The sequence below is a fragment of the Mus caroli genome, chromosome 14 (assembly GCF_900094665.2).
Source record: "Mus caroli chromosome 14, CAROLI_EIJ_v1.1, whole genome shotgun sequence".
NCBI classification, from domain to species: domain Eukaryota; kingdom Metazoa; phylum Chordata; class Mammalia; order Rodentia; family Muridae; genus Mus; species Mus caroli.
Window position 1 is genome coordinate 38,966,631 of NC_034583.1, and position 17,776 is coordinate 38,984,406.

The 17,776-nt window shown below is 47.5% G+C and overlaps 1 pseudogene; it reads right to left on the reverse strand.

The window, feature by feature from the left end:
• Nucleotides 1-15,783: 15,783 nt before the first annotated feature.
• Nucleotides 15,784-15,931, reverse strand: LOC115029348 (annotated as a pseudogene).
• Between the last annotated feature and the right edge of the window lie 1,845 nt (nt 15,932-17,776).

The following is a 17,776-nucleotide window of genomic DNA, read 5'->3' on the forward strand; positions in this document are numbered from 1 at the left end:
CATTACAAACACAACGCAGTGAGTGAGTTTCCCTGTCCCTGCGCCTTCCACATAGTACAGCTGCTGAGTTAAAGGGAATAGGATTTGTGGTTTTGACAGATGTTATTAAACTTCCCTTTTATCATTGTATCAATCAACCCTCCCATGAACAAAGACTGAAACCTGGGACATCCTGACTCTAAAACCAGGGCCATCGTGGCTCCTGCCCTGGCCAAGCCCTTGAACTCATGACTGGGACGTCATTCCCCACAGGAGACAGAAGGCAGCCTTGGGATCCTTCACTGAATGTGAAGCCCCACACAGGGGCTGGTAGAATAAAGCAAAGCCCGCGAGTCTCCTCCCCACCAGCCTTGGATTCTGGGTGTCTGAGAACCCCAGCTAACTCCCAGTCAGCATCTGGAGGAGATGGGAAACTGGGATCCTGGAGTCAAGGTGGAGCCTTACAGATGTGTCTGTGAGCACAGGGAGGCAGGAAAGCTGGTGGCCAGCTCTGACGTGCAAGCCAGGCATCTAGCCCACTGGCAGGTGTGTCAGTTCAGGTAAAGGCCCTACAGAGCGCCATGAGTCAAGTGTTCTTACCTTCGTAACACCTCTAATACCAGTACGTGGGAAGCTGAAGCAGGGGGTTCAATCTCCAATGCTCTTAAGCAAACACATAGCCCACTTAGTTCTCTGTTAGTTGTCCCTACTGACATGTCTGTGAACGGAGCAATAGTATATTTGAGATTCAGCTCAGAAGACTGTAGATGTGGTATGAGCTGTTCTGGATAGTTTTAGATCGCCTCGACATAAAGCTAGAATCACCTGAGAGGAGGGAACCTCAGTTAAGAAAATGCCTTCATTCTTAATTAGTAGTTGACGTGGGAGGACCCAGCCCATTGTGGATGGGCCCGCTCCTGGGTTGGTGGTCCTGAGTTCTATCAAAAAGCAGGCTGAGCAAGCCATGTGGAGCAAGCCAGTAAGCAGCACCCTCCGTGGCCTCTGCATCAGCTTGTCTCCAGGTTCCTGCCCTATTTGACTTCCTGTCCTGATTTGCTTCAGTAATGAACAGTGTTGTCAAAGTATAAGCCAAAGAAACCCTTTCCTCCTGTCTTAGTCAGGGTTTCTATTCCTGCACAAACATCGTGACCAAGAAACAAGCTGGGGAGGAAAGGGTTTATTCAGCTTACAATTCCATACTGCTGTTCATCACCAAGGAAGTCAGGACTGGAACTCAAGCAGGTCAGGAAGCAGGAGCTGATACAGAGGCCATGGAGGGATGTTCTTTACTGGTTTGCCTCCCCTGGCTTGCTCAGCCTGCTCTCTTATACAACCAAGACTACCAGCCCAGAGATGGTCCCACCCACAAGGGGACTTTCCCCCTTGATCACTAATTGAGAAAATGCCTTACAGTTGGATCTCATGGAGGCATTTCCTCAACTGAAGCTCCTTTCTTTGTGATAACGCCAGCTGTGTCAGGTTGACACAAAACTAGCCAGTACAGCTCCCCAACTTGCTTTTTGGTCATGGTTTCATCCCAGCAATAGAACCCTAACTAAGAAGACCTGAGTGGCATTGGAGATGAAAGAACTCTATCTGTATCTTAAACTAAAGCTGGACAGCACACAGGGGTCTAACACACGATCCTGTTGACTGTCGTACATGTCTATCAGTTTTTTAAATAAAGAGGCGCAGAAGAAGAGAGAGAAGCCTGCAGAGAAGCCTTGCTAGATGAGGCAGAGTGAGGATCAAAGAAAGGCCCAGAGCTGTCGTACATCAAGCCCTGAAATGCAAGAAACTTCAGCTGCAGGATCCTGGGCGGACACCAGAGTCTGGGACAGCAAGTCCCCCTGAAGCAGCCTCCAGGGAAGGAACCTCTGTTCTTGTCAGTGCTGTAGTCTGGCTGGACTGGGCAGTGTCAGAAATGCGATTTCCATCAGAGGAGCCTGTTCATTCTTGCCCTACATCATTGTTGGGATCATAATAAAAAGACTGGCAGCTTTGACACACTAAGCCAGTTCAATCTTTATTAAAATCTTCCTTTTTCTTCACACCGTGTTCCCAATTTGCTTCTTTGTCCCTGGTATCTGGAGCCATGCAATTTCTGATATTTGTCTCCAAGATTGAATAAGCTTGACAGGTGGGCCATGGTGAAAGAAGGGTGGTATTCATTTCCTAAAAAAAAAAAAAAAAAAATGTATTCCACCCAGCAAGAAGGACTTTCTCCCCCACACCTCTGGGGCTGCTGAGGCCTACCCTCCAGAGCCTCTCCAGTTTGGATGGTTTGGGAGGAGGCTCCCCTGGATGTCTGGAAGATATTGTGGTTGCTACAGAGCTTTGGGAACTCATAAACATCCCTAGTCCTAAAACTAGCCTGGTCTAAGCGGACCTCAATGGAGAGCTGTCATCTCTGGCCTGGTTTCACCTTTGGTCCTGGTCCTTTGTCTGGCCAAAGTGACCAGAGCATCGTGTTCCACAAAGCTCCCAACCCTTCGAAGCAAGCTTGTGCCTTCTTATCTTGTTTATCTGTTGGGGTGGGCTGTGAATTACCATGTTTACATTTTAAAGTTGTTTCTGTTTTTTAATTTGGTTTTCGTGTCTGGTTTTCTCAAGATTGGAACTCACTGTACCCCAGGCTGGTCTGAAACTAGTAATCCTTCTGTCTCAGCCTCCCTAGAGCTACAATTTTAGGTGTGCAGTGCACACATGTTCACATACATGGACACACACACACACACACTTTTCTTGAAGCTGAGTGTGGTGTGTATACCTGTAACTCCAGAAGGTGGAGTCAGGAAGATCAGGAGTTCGTGGTCTGGAAGACACTGTTCTCTTGGTGTGCTCCATCCCCTCTGACTCTTACATCTTTCTTCTCCCACATAGATCCCTGACCCCTGAGGGGAGAAGTTTGATGAAGACATCCCATTTAGAATTGAGTGTTCCAAAGTCTCACTCTCTGCACATTGTTCAGTTGTCCCACCTACTGCAGGAGGAAATTTCCTTAATGATGACTGAGTGAGACACAGATCTATGGAAATAGCGGACTACCATTAGGAGCCATTTCATTGCTGTGTTTGCTGTGTTCCCTTAGCAGAACAGTGGCATTCAGTTCTCTGTGGGTCCATGGCATTTAGCTTCTTGACCACCTAAGCAGTGTCAGGCACGGGTTCTATCTCATGGAGTGGGACTTAATTCTAATCAGATCATAGCTGGTTGCTCTCACAATGTTCTCGAACAAATGCATCATCCAGGCAGGTTACTGTTGAGGACTGGAGAGCTTCCAACTGGGTTGATGGTTACCTTGCAGGTAGCAGGCAAAGTACCTTCCAGTACCATGAACATGCGTCAGGACTAGTGAGGGCTCTAGTTAGGGACCAGCTCAGCTTCTCTGTGTTCAATGAGACATATAAGTGTTGTCTTCAGCAGTAGAGCCTTATCATCTGTTTGTGGGGAGAAGCAAGTAGCCTTGGCAACAGCCTGGACTGTTTAAGGGTTCCCGTAAGACCCCTTTGGCCAATAGCTCAATCAAATGTACCCCATTTCCAACACTGGAGGTGGCAAGAGATGCCTAGTTGTGTTGTCTTTCCGTTATTTAATGTATTTATGTTTCTTGTGCTTTTTTTGTAAATCATTATCATCATCATTAGCCTTTTTTTTTCTACAGAGGAGAGAAGGTGTGGAGTTGAATGGGTGGGGAGGTGAGGAGGATCTAGGAAGAGATGAGGGAGAGGAACCATGATTGGAATACATTGTATGAATCCGTAGACACAGAGAGGTTGGGTATAGAGGAGAGGATGAGGACTCTCGCATGGATCTCCCCGGGAGGGGAAATAGAATAGATTTTATGGGCAGACTGGGCATAGCAGGGGTGAGGTGGGTGGGAGGGATCAGGTGAGGAGAGGGAGAGGAGATGCAGTTGAGGGAGGGAATTAGAAGGGAGAGGCAGAATTGAGGGGTATCTGAGGGGTGGTGTGAAAACCCCATCCAGTCAAAACTTCCTAAAATATATGAAAGGAATCCTAATGAAATCTCCAAATAATGAAGGAGATAAAGTCTCAACTGGCCATCTCCTGTGACCAAGTGAAGCTTCCAGTACTGAGACTGGGGTATATCCAATTAAGTTATTGGACAAAGGAGTTCCCTGGAAGTTCCCAAACAGCCCAGGCTGTTGCCAAGGCAATGTGTTGCTCTCCATGAATAGAAAGCAAGGCTCCACATCACTGAAGACCGAACCCTAACAACTCACTGGACATGGAGAGGTCAAGCTAATGCCTTCACAGAACCTTCATTTGCAGGCCCTGGTGTCTTTAGGAGGCAGATACTCTGAACACCACTGAAACAGAAATGGGAACACCACGCCAGCCACAAACACAGAACCTTTGATCAATACTCTGTACTGCCTGCAAAATCTGCTAGGGCAACAACAGTGGCACGAAGTCTGTGGAAATAGCCATGATTTGACTTAAGGCTCACTCTGCAAGATGGAACCTGGATTTGACACCGCTTGGGTGACCAAGACCAGAGACTAAATAGCCCAGAGACCTAGGGTAAAACCAAATACAAATGGTCAAAAAAAAAAAAAGTTACAGCCTGGCGTGGTGTCACACACCTTTAATCCCAGCACTTGGAAGGCAGAGGCAGGCAGATCTCTGAGTTTAAGGCCAGCCTGATCTACAAAGTGAGTTCTAGGACAGCCAGGGCTGCACAGAGAAACCCTGTCTCAAAACAACAACAAAAACAAACAAAGAAAAACCAATAAATGACTCCTAATGATAATCTTCTTCAGCCATCATCAGAGAGGCTTCCTCCTGCAGCAGATGGGAACAAATACCGAGACCCATAGCAGGACAATATGCAGAGTGAGAGACCTTGGGACACTCGTCCTAAATGGGATGTGTCCATCAAACCCTATTCCCTAAGAGCTCGGGGAACCCCATAGAAAAGGAGGCAGGAGTAGTGTGGAAGCCAGAGGCAAGGGAGGACATGGGAGAACAAGGGCCCCTAAATCAATTGAGAAAAGCTCCTGTGAGTTCTCAGAGGCTGAAGCAGCAAGAACGGGGCCTGCGTGGGTCTACACCATGTCCTCTGCATATACATCGTAGCTTTCAACTTTGTTGTTGATGATGTTGTTGTTGTTTGCTTGCTTTTTGTTTTGTTTTTTTGTTTCTTGCTTTTTAAAATGGGACTCCTAAGTGTGTGAGTAAGTAGGTCTCTGACCCTCGTGCCTTCTCTTGGGGCTCTTTCCCTTCTGTTGGTTTGCTTTATCCAACTTCCATGCAATGTTTTGTTTGTTTGTTTTATCTCATTATATTTTATTTTGTTTTTAAAAAATATATATTGTATAAAAATTATTTTCAATTAAAAAAAAGAGTTCAAGGTCACTCTCAGCAATATAATAAGTTCAAGGCCAGCCTGATCCTGCATCAAAAAAGAAAAGAAACATTTAAATTCAAAACACACTGATTTTAATACATGGAGAAGAACAGAAAACGCCAGGAAGGCTATGTAACTGGAACTGGTGGGAATGTAAAGTGATCTTCGTACATTATAACCAGTTAGCCTTTTCTTTCTTTTTTTTTTTCTTTTAGGTATTTTCTTCATTTACACAGTTAGCCTTTTCTAAAGCCTTTAAGTACATACATGGCTCACACCTGCATCCCACTCCCAGGTGTCTCCATTGTCCAGGAGAAATGGCTGTGCACATCCACAGGAAAATGTGCACAGCAGTGTCCGTGTGGTCATGGCTCCTCTCATAAACCCCCAAACAGAATGAAGACGTGAGCCAGGTAAATCCATGGTCAGACAGGCAGGCAATGCCTGCACGGTGGAATACTACTCAGATGTAGGAAGAGAGCAAGTTGCAGTCACATAAGTGCGCAGATGACTACCCCATCCGGGGATCCATCCCATAATCAGCCACCCAACCCAGACACTATTGCATATGCCAGAAAGATTTTGCTGAAGGGACCCTGGTATAGCTGTCTCATATGAGGCTATGCCAGTGCCTGGCAAATACAGAAGTGGATGCTCACAGTCATCTATAAGATGGAACACAGGGCCCCCAATGGAGGAGCTAGAGAAAGCACCCAAGGAACTGAAGAGGTCTGCAACCCTATAGGTGGAACAACAATATGAACTAACCAGTACCCCCAGAGCGTGTATCTCTAGCTGCATATGTAGCAGAAGATGGCCCAGTCGGCCATCACTGGGAAGAGAGGCCCCTTGGTATTGCAAACTTTATATGCCCCAGTACAGGGGAATGCCAGGGCCAAGAAGCAGAATTGGGTGGGTAGGGGAGCAGGGTGGGGGGAGAGTATAGGGAACTTTCGGGATAGCATTTGAAATGTATATAAAGAAAATATCTAATAATAATAATAATAATAATAATAATAATAATAATAAAGAGCGCAGATGAGTCTTGACATGGTTAAGGTGAGCAAACGACATTGGGCAAAAAGAACACAGCCGGGTGATTCTGTGTCTATGTGATTTCAGAACGTGTGTACTCAACCAGTGGCAATAAGCTAGATTAGTTTGGCCATTGGAGGAAAAAAAGGAAGAATTATCTAGAGTGAAGGGTGTGTTCTCCTCGGGTTTGATAGTTTCACAGTCTTTATATAAATCAAAATTCCCCAACAGGGGATCTTCGATATGAGATTGACATTGATTATATTCTAACAAATTGGCAGGGCCAGGGGCCAAAGGAGAGAAACTAGTTTCAACAGGGGTAGTCAGGAAGAGGAAACAGAACAGCTTTTTCTAGGGGTGGTCAAAGACCCCAGCAGCTTGGGATGAAGCAACGTTCAAGGCCAGAGGGAAGGCCCCCTCTCTGTCCTGCCTTGCTGCAGTCTGAACTTGGCTCCCTCACCATCTCCTGCTTCTGTGTCTTGCTTGTGAGCCCTTCCCTGGAGCCAGACTGACCCAACCGGCCACATACTGCGCAGCTGCCCACAGGGTTGGGGGGGGTGAGAGTGGTTGTGGGGGCTGTCAATACCACACAGCTAAGCCCTGCAGGACATGGAGTTAGCAAAGTCAGGCAAACTCAGCATCCCGTTCTTCTGTTCTGTCTCCGATTTGGAGACCAAGGGAATGAGTTTTAGGCTGATGTGTGGCGGTTATGGGTGTGACTGGAAATGACTAGGAAATACTGGAAATGCTGAGAAACCTTGGGTTTCCTGTACCAGAAAGGAAAGGAGAAAGGGAAAGAACAAATGCCAGTTGTGCTTCCTTCTTCCACTCCTCCTGCGTGGAACTGTGAGCAGGAGGCAGGAGACGTGGGGTCCAGGGGAACAGGCGCCCACCTTCCGACTTTTTGTCAGAGTGAAATAACCCCTCGGCAGCAGCCACCCTACTCAGCTCCCTGATGGCTTAGCTGAGTGCATTCCTGAGTCACCCCCTCAAGGGAAGTCTGGGTGCCACAGCAATGGGGACAAGAACTCAGGAACTAGGCAGACAAGAACATCTGCAAGGGGTGTATGACAGAAGCCACCAAAGGCAGCTGTGGCCATGACAAATGGGAATACATTCAAGAGAGACTGAGAAAGAACAGCGAGGGAGAGGGAAAGAGCCAGCCCAAGGAAGGCTCCGGTGTGGACACTTGCAAAGGCCTCCAAAGTCTTGACTGTGCAAAGGAGTCAGTTCTCACGCCTCGGACTGTAGATACACAGGAAGGGACAGATGGTTGGTGTGACTTGCACCCTCCTCTACAGCGAGGTGGGGAGCACCTTTTCTCATTCTACAAATAGACAAACACCAAAGTCAAGGGGTAACCAGGGTGTAGAATTTCTGGGAGTGTTGTCTTTTGGGAGAGATTGCCACTTAACCCCCACGAATTGTATATTGTAAGGCGGGAGCAGGGATGGGGGTGGGGCAGTTGTTCTGGCAGTAAGAGCACTTATAGTAAATACAATGGTGGGCTTTTATTGATTTTTTTTTTTTTGTTTTGGTTTTTGGTTTTGAGGGGGTTGTTGTTTGCTTGCTTTTGGAGACAGGGATTCTCTATGTAGCCCAGGCTGTCCTGACACTCAGATACCCTCCTGCCTCTGCTTCCTGAGGGCTGGGTTGATGGGTGTGTGCTACCACCACCCAGCAATTATTGATCTTGCTAAATGAACCACGGATCCTGTTGCCACTCTATGTTTTTATTCCCCTAGGCAGACAAGAACAGGAAGGAAGCTGAGACTCAGAGAGGTTAAGGAACTGGCCCTGCCCACATAGCCACGGGGCAGCAGCACGGAAGTAGAAAACCTGGGTCTTTCCACTCCTGGAGTCCCATATGAGAGGCGGTTGATTGAGGGAGAGGTCCATGGAGTTACCCAGGTCCACTTTCCCACTCTGGCCTGTTTTATAAAGTCAAAGGCTGCATTATTTTTCCAAAAGGAACTTCTGGGTACAGTAATACCATTCTCCCTTACGCTCATAGTGGATTTCTGGCAAGGCCAGGAAGAAAGGCACAGCCACGCTGGTCGACAGGGAAGCTAACCACCCAAGGCTACTTCTGTCTGGGAATTCTGAAATTCATGACCTCTGTCAGCATCACTGTCACCATAATGATCAATATGCATCGAGTGTGCTTTATTGATGGAGCGATGGATCTTCATACTGTTCTTGATGTAGACATTGTTACTATCCATATGGTCTGTTTCCTGAGCCTACCAAGGTTTGAGACCCTCTCTCAGCCACACCAGATCATCAGTGACCCCCACAGTGACCCCACTTGGACTAGGGTTCCACACCCAGCTCCAGAACCTTCCCACTACAGCCTGTGCTGTTTAGCTTTCCCCACATACCTATGATAAAATATACCTTCCCGTGATGCTGAGTGGTTGGTTGTTCCAATCCTGAGAAACTTAAGTTCAACAAACCAGTAGAAACATGTCTTATGAAAATAAATCAGATTATTAAAGAGCACTATGAAAAACACACCAGCTACTTGAATATAATTAATAATATTAGCACACTGTAAATTTAACCAATTTCCTCCAACTTCTTCCAAAGGATGGTTCCCCTCTCCGTAGCAGCCAACTTCGTGGGTCACCCTCTCTCCTCCCACCTCTTCTCTGGCCACTAAAACTTTGTATGGAGGCTTGAGGTAAATCCCTACCGGAACACTCCCATATTCCCAGCCTCTGATTTCTAGAGATCTATATACCATTCAGGACTGCTATTACTTGATCTGGAAAATCTTCATCCCCAAGGCATTGTGGTACCTTGTGAGCCTTTTTAATATAGGCTTCTAGCCTCCTTCGCTCTCCCTGGAGCACTTAGGAAGCACCCAGCAGCTGGAGGTCATGAAGGGGCTACCTAGCCATGCTTTTGTGGAAGCAGCTCCCCCTTCCTATCCTGACTAGAGAGAAGCCAGTAACCCTCAGACTTCCCGGCCCCTGGAGTTTTGTTCAGCATTTCATTTATTGAAACTGGCTGTCTTACAGTTTCCGTTGCTGTAAAGAGACACCAAGGCAACTCTTATAAAGGACAACATTTAATTGGGGTTGGCTTACAGATTCAGAGGTTCAGTCCATTATCATCAAGTTGGGAGCATGGCAGCATCCAGGCAGGCGTGGTGCAAGGGGAGCTGAGAGTTCAATATCTTGTTCCAAAGGCAAACAGAAGACTGGTTCACAGGCAGCTAGGAGGAGAGTCTCAAAGCCCACCTCCCACAGCGACACAAGGGCACACCTACTCCAACAAGAATACACCTCCTAATAGTGCCACTCCCTAGGCCAACCATACTCAAACCTCCTCACTGGCTAAGCATACCCTGCCTCGTCTTCCTGTAACCAGGTCAGTTCCAGCATCTTTCAACTGTAACAAGTGGTACTAAAGACACTTTCCCATGCATCACTGTGGGTCTATGTACAGGGTGATGTCAGCGGGAATCCATAGGTCTCTAGCCGGACCCCTTGAGGCTGAAAGTGCTCCTGAGTTGGTGGCAGGTGGCAAGACACAGTGGGCAGCTAGGGGCCAAGGCCAAGACCACTGAGCAGGAAGTGGCTGCATTCAGGCTTGCACACCTGGCTGGTTGCGCCAGGCAGAGGTCCAGGGAAGAAAGCGTCAGGCAAGAAAACTCTTCCCGGGAGCTCAGTAAGGCAGGAACTCTCAGATGATCTTTGGCGCACTTTATTCCTCGTGGACGAGACCTTATAAACACTTGGGATCTAGAGGCAGATGCTTTCCATTGGCTTGGTGTGAGATATTAGGAATGCCTCCTCTGTGTGTGGAGAGGCTTTGGGTGTTGTCCCTACATGACTGATTGTCACAGTCCTCTCCATGGGCATATATATGAACCTGGTCAGGAGCAGATTTAAAAGCCTGCCATCCTCAATTACGAGAATTGCTGGGGTTCCTGAATCCGCTCAACCTTACCGGGTTTTCTGTCTGGTGGCACGGTCCACTGCCCCACACATCATTAAAGAAGCACAGATCACCAACTTGCCATCAAAGCCCAGCGCTGATGGTTCCCTCTCCCAAAACAGCGAGCATCTGCACATCTAATCCAGAGCATATTCCTGCTCACGATGGTCACTTCAATACTGGGCTCCCCTGTGCTTGCCCTCTCCCCTATCCTCTATAGGGTCCCCTGAAAACAATAGCCAAGGAGTAGTGTTTACTAAGCCACTTGTCCCCAGTCTCGGACCCAGAGCAGCATCACTGAAGAGAGCAGACCCACCAAAACCCAGTGGGAGTTATGGCCATGTGTTTGTCTGCATAAGTGATGGGGAGAAAGAAATCAAGGCTAGCAGTATAGAAAACCCACCCCTGAGCTGGCCAAGCCCATGACTGCAGCCCAACCACGAAGCCTGTTGAGTCCTGCTTTTCCTGCCAGCTACAGGCCTAGCCCAACCAGACAGCCTCAGCCTACAAGGCCCACTCAAGAATGATTGAAAACAGACACTTAGGAAGATGAGTCTTAGGCTCTGAAGGCTAATAGTGAGGGCTCTAACAGCCCTCTGCTGCCTGGCAGCACACCCCAATTTCGTCTTCGTAAGTGCTAACTAACAGCATTTAAGCTCCACCGTCTGGAAACCAAGGAGCTCGAAATAGCCCTACCAGCCAGTTCTCCACAAGGAGGATGTTCAGCCTCACATAATCCAGGATATTACCTTTCAAACTGACAAATGTGTGTGTGTGTGTGTGTGTGTGTGTGTGTGTGTGTGTGTGTGTGTGGTTAGTAGCACACAAGCCCCCAGTCCTAACGTTCTGCACACTGAGATGGAGGATGGCTGAGCCCAGCTGTTGGAGATCAGCTGGGGTTACATTGGTGAGAGGGTAGAAGACAGCTTGAGACAGAGAGAACACACACGGCCTTGTCAATACTGAAGAAAGGTTTGCTTGATTGTTTTTGTGTCCTGGGGTTTGGGAGCTATCTCAGTTCAACAAGAAAAAGAAGTTCTGGGCAAGTGTGAAGACTGGAGTTTGGGTCCTCAGAGCCCACATCAATGCTGGTGTGCACGGTGGTTCATTTGCAATCCCAGTTCTTTAAGCGGCATCAGGATCAACCAGAGCAACATGGCCACCTAAACTAGGCAGGTGGCAACGACTGTCAACTGGTTAAGAGTGGATATGAAAGACATGCAGTGTGTGTGCATGCATGCATGTATGTGTGTGTGTATGTGGTGTGTGTGTCTGTCTGTCTGTCTATGTCTGTGTATCTGGTGTATGTATATGTATCTATATGTGGTGTTTGTGTGTGTGTCTGTTGTGTATGTATCTGTATATGGTGTGTGTGTCTGTATGTGTCTGTGTCTGTCTCTGTCTGCCTGTGTATCTGTATGTGTGTCTGTGTGATGTGTGTGTGTCTGCCTGTGTATGTGTGTATATATGTGTGTATCTGTCTTTCACTGTGTGTCCATGTGTCTGTGTGTCTGTATGTGTCTATGTATGTGTGACTGACAGAGTCTCATGTATCTAGGCCTCAACCTGACTATGTAGCTGAGGTTGACTTTGAACTCCTGATCTTCTTGCTTTTGCCTCCCACCTGTTGGCACTACAGGTGTATGCCACCTCACCCACCTTTATTTTATTTTGTATTTTATGTGGAGTATTTTCTTTACTTTCAACCTTTCCCACCTTGAATGTGCAATCATTTCTAGTCAGAATTTTACGCTTTTGTTATCTAATGCCCTTCATGGTTAAACCTGCCTATCTGGGCTCTCACTGGGCTTTGTTTTATGGAAATGAAGGCAAATGGGAGTTTTAGACATATCTAGAACATTTCAAATGGGTAGAGATGAAAACAAGCCTGAACTGCCTGGAATGTCCCAAGAACACATGGCTACAACGTGTCGCTGGTCTAACCTGGGAGCAATACCTTTTGTGGCCCTCAAATAATCATAGTGCAGGAGGGAACTTTACCTTCCAGAAGACCCTGACAGTGCAGGCCATGCTATCCTCCCCCTTGGAAGAGCGACACAGGACTGTTCCCACAGCAACAATCTAGCCGGACAATGACCATCTTAGAAGCAGGCAAGCACAGGGCCTGAAGATCTAAGCACACAGCAAGAGTCACTGGGTGTGAAGCTGACTCGCCCTTTGAAAGTCTTCTCAACAATAAGGCTGTGAGCAGTAGCATCAATCCAAGGAAAGCACACATTCAACCAATAAGTGATGGCCACCCAGAGAAAGAAAATGAGTCATGTTTTTACATAGTCAAAACCATGGTGGTTTATAGTGCGTGGTAATAGTACTGGACACAGGGCTGGTGACATGGCTCAGCAGGTAAGAGCACTGACTGCTCTTCCAAAGGTCCTGAGTTCAAATCCCAGCAACCATATGGTGGCTCACAACCACCTGTAATGAGATCTGACCCTTCTTCTGGTGTGTCTGAAGTCAGCTACAGTGTACTCATGTATAATAATAAATAAATCTTTGGACCTGAGTGAGCGGGGTTGACCGGAGCAATCAGGGCTGACAGGAGTGAGCAGAGGTCCTAAAAAGTTCCCAACAACCGCATGAAGGTTCACAACCATCTGTACAGCTACAGTGTACTTACATAAATACATATATACATACGTCTAAACAAATATTACTGGGCACAAGTGGGATCCTGCAACTCTTCCCTGAGGAGTGAAACTTGCAGCCATATGAAAAGGAACCGCTAAGAACCCAAGTGGCAGGGCATAGGGACACAAGCCAAATCATAGATCACAGCCAGCCAAGATTTTGCAAAATGTCTTGATGGCTTAAAGACTAACATCAGTGTTTAAACCAAATGAGTTCTTAAGACAAAAGACACCACCGAAATCTGACCCCTGCTGGCCGCATCTCATGGCTAGGTGTCCCACCTGTGAGAACAGTTCTCAGGGATGGAGGGAATCACTCAGACCAGTGGGCAGCCTGTGTCCAGTCAGTTCCAGCAGGGCACAATATTCCCCAGGGAGATGAGCCCAGGCCTGCACTAGATGTGCAAATTACACAGCTTGCCTTTGACAAGAGAAGGCTTGATTTGGAAACAGTCTGCCTCTGAAAGGACTCTCTGGGTATCACTATGTCTCCCTCCACACAAGTGTTACAGACAAACTTTCTATAGAGGACTTGTGGGCCATATTACTGAGAACTATCAACTGATAGAGCTCAGATATGACCTGGTCTGCAGATATATATATGTGTGTGTGTGTGTACATACACACACACACACACATATGGCATATCCTTATATGCCCCATAGCATGACATGCAACCTGCCCGAGTGAGTCTTGAAAAATATTATTACAAGATATGATTAAAGATAGACATAGTGTAGTTGGTAAAATCCTTCCCTGGTAAGCATAAAGCCCTAGGTTCAATCTGAAAAAAAACCATGTTGGTGGTTTACACACATAATCGCAGCAGAAGGTTATCCTTGGCTACACAGCTGCAGCCCAGCCTCAGCTACATGAGGTTCTCTCAAAAAGCAAACTAAGGGCTAGGGAGATCGCTCAGACAAGGAAAGTATTTGACTCAGAAGCATGCAGACCCAGAGCCAGATCCTCAGCAGTCACAGAAAAAGCCACCGGCAGCACAGTGTGTCTGTGTGTCTCACTGGCACTGGAGAGGCAGAGCCAGGAGGATCCCTAGGGCTTGCTGGCCAGACAAGCTGGCTCCAGCTTCAGGGAGAGAGCCTATCCCAAAAAAGAAAGTACAAAGTATTTAGGAAGATGACACATGACCTTGACCTCTGACCTACACACACACACACACACAAATACACTCACAATACACCTACAATAAAATGTAAAGAGGCAGGATTTTACTTTCCAGGCTCCGAATGTCTGAGCCCTGACTACCTGTGTCACAGAAAAGCCACACTGGAAGAATGGCGCGCACACACACTAAACCCCAGCTTTCATGGGCACAGTGGCCAGTCAGCTACTGTCCTACTCTCTGGAGCTGTACCCTTAGGTTCTGAACTCTGTGCCCACAAGGTGTCAAGCCCTAAAATGGCTACAGGGGCCTGAATTGTGAGAAGTAAGGAAAGAAAGCCACTCTCAACTCCACCTCAGCAGTTCAAGGGTCTGGGGGCCCCTGAAGAGGGGGAAAATGGGGGTCGGGGGAGAAAGTGCCTGAAGTGTCATCTCCCACCACTGAATTTTCTTCAGACTCTCAGGTGTAGGAGAGACAGCAGACACTCAGCAAGCACCTCTAGGATGCTAGGTGAGGGACCCAGAGGTAGACCGGACCCTGGACCTCCCAGGTCAGAGCCCAGGGTAGGGATAGCAGGCGTCTCTGATCTTCTTCCTTTTTTACTAACCATGAAGACGGATCTGTGGGATACGTGCTACATACAAACCCACACACGTGCGCTTGCGCACACACACACATCTAGGAAAAGAAACTCTGTTTCTTGCTTATAACCAAATTATCCCATTTCCTGACCTTAAAAAAGAACAGCAGGTTTCCTTAGAAGATTTCAAACCTTATTAGCCACAGTGGGAAATGGTGCTTTAATGGGGCTATGATGGTCTCAGCCTCGGGTGTCTGTGTACGCTGCCGTATTACTTAGCAACACCGTGGCCGTTTAGGTTTAATTTCCTAGCTTGCCTGATAAGGAGGCTGCAAATGTAATTTGCAGGGCTGCAAGCTGGGCAAACTTGCAGGGCTATTAGATGAGTCACTGGGTGAGCCAGGCCACTGTGCCCAGCTCTGCGGAAGAAGAGAGATGAGCTCTGATCTGCCGGGCTGATACCGCTGAGGCAGACACAATTTTCCAGGTGTCTAGGAGCTTGTTCGGCTCCCTCCCCTCCTGCTTGCTGGGTTGTTGCCACCATTCATTAAGGGAAGCTTCGCTCACCTCTCAAACCTCGTCACAATCATCTTCTAGCTCTCTGGGCTCTGCCTGAAAGCTCAAAGTCTGGTGAGGCCCAACGGCAAAGGTAATAACAATAACAATGATGAATTAGCGGTAATAGCAGCAACAGTAACATTTTAAGCACTTGGTAAACACTGTGCCAGAGCTTTAGGTAAACACTTTCTGTTGTCTCCCAGGCATCCCCAGAAAGGAGGCATTACTATGACTCTAATTTCCCACCGAAGAAACCAGAGTTCAGAGGGTGACAACCAGCTGGAAGACAATAGAGGGTAGGGGACATGGCTGCCCGCTGAACCAAGGATAGCCTGCCAAAGGACCTAGCTGTCACCCAGCACCTTCCAGCAGAGCCATGACTTTCACTGTTCTCCAAGGATCAGGAAACCCAAGGTTATATATATACATATATATACATATATACACACACATATACACACACACATATATAATAAATATGTGTTAATACATATGTGTTAATACATATATATGTATTATATATGCATATGTATGTATTATATATGTGCATGTATGTATTATATATGTGTGTGTATATATATATATATATATATATATATATATATATATATATATACACACACACAAAGTTGTATGAACTGACTAATTCACCCTACACTATACTTGATCTTAGCCAAAAGGCCGAGAAGCGATGAACTAATTCAGTGTACAATCTTCTCATTAGCATAAGCAAGTAAACTCATCAAAAGACCCAGTCCAAACTGAGATCTTTCCATCCGTGAATTGTCTGGTGTCACAGCCTTCTGAGCACCTCTCCCGTCAGTGCAGCCTCATCCTCCTGGGTGCTTCAGCCAATTATTGCTTCTTTGTGGGTTTCACATCAGGCACTCTAATCCCACTCATCTCCCTTCCCCTTGTACCTACCCTCTACCCTGGCAACCTTCCCCCAATGGAGAATAAAGACTCCCATTGTGGAAGCTGTAGTGTGTCACAGCGTGTCCCACAGTATCACCTTTGGTCCACACATCTTTGTTTGCAAATGTTCACTGCAATGAGTCATCGGTCTGGTACGAGGCCTCTGGCTTCTGCTACACTATCAATATTGGAACCTCATGGGACTTTTCTCAGATATCCTGTTGTTACCCTGTGTCATCGAGACCTTGAAGCCTTGGTTCTGGAGGACCAGCCCCTTTACCTACTCCAGTAGTTCATCGATGGGGTAGATGTTGAGTGGGCCAATTCAAAGCCCTGGATCTGGGCCTGAGAAGTATCTGAGCTAGTCAGCCCGCCAGCTCTCTCATACCCACACCACCAGAGTGAGCTCTTCTTCCCTGTCCTGACTGGCCCAGCTAATGCTGCAGCCAGCAAGGGGCAGACCCAGCTATCCTGCTCTGATGACCAGCTTTCCTGCCTGCCTTAGGTGGCAAGGGACAGGAGAGGAGTATCTCTCCATCACCCATGTCACAACATGGCAGACAAGTGGCAGAGCCAGCTCTCCTATGCTCGTACCTTCTGGGTCGGCCTACCCACAACTCCTGCAACCAGAGCCAGCTCTGCAGTGCTTCCTGGGTGATGTGTGGGGTCAGCCAAGATTCTTGACACCTTTGCCTCCTTCTCTCATAGTCAAGCTCTCACGGGACCCCATCTATCTTACACACAGAGCCAAGTCAGTCTGTTTCTCACATCTCTAGTGTGACTACCTTGTTTCAGGCCAGAATCGTCTCCAGCCTGGATGTCACAAGCTACCTTATCCCCTACTCTGGTCTCACCAGAAGAGCCCAGGTGTCCCTGTTGAATCCATCTGATCCAGATTCTCTGCTCAGGGTTACTTACTGTCTCCCATCCTGCTGAGTGAAGGTTCGCATGCTAAATGGCCACAAGACCCCTGGGGACCCCATTCCACCTGCAGACTCATCTTTCCTGCACCCCAGACATGGCACCTCCTCTTGGCTGTTGTCATTCACCCAACACACTCCAGCCCCAGGTCCTAGACATTCAGTATTCCTTTGGAAGCTTTTGTCTGGTGCCCTCTTGGCTCTTGTGACCTCTGGTCAGTCTCCATCAAGTTAGAAACAGTTTCCTGGACAATGTATGTAAATAGAAATCTCCCCATCACTCCTCCCACCTCATCCTTCCTGATTCTCACTACCACCTGCCCTGTCTCTTGGTTCATATTATCCGCCCTCCAGCTACAGCACAAAAGCAGGGAGCTTGGTTTCTTCTCTGCTAGATCCCCAGTATCTCAGAGTGGGCCTGGTGCCTACACACTGCTCCTTAGATATTTGCTAAATAAATGAGAGAGCAAATGTTCCCGTGGGATGCACTGTTATATGCCCTGACAGAAGCACACACATGGGCCTCACCTTGGCCTCTTTACTCCATGTGACGTAGGAGGCCTTCCGTCTGGCTATTATCACCCGCACCTCCACCACAGCCACTCCTTAGCAAAGTGAGCTCCATTTTTCATGTCTGATGATCACTGGCTGAGAAAAGACAGGGACTGCTGAGTCACCGGTAACTTGTGATCTCTCTGTGTGT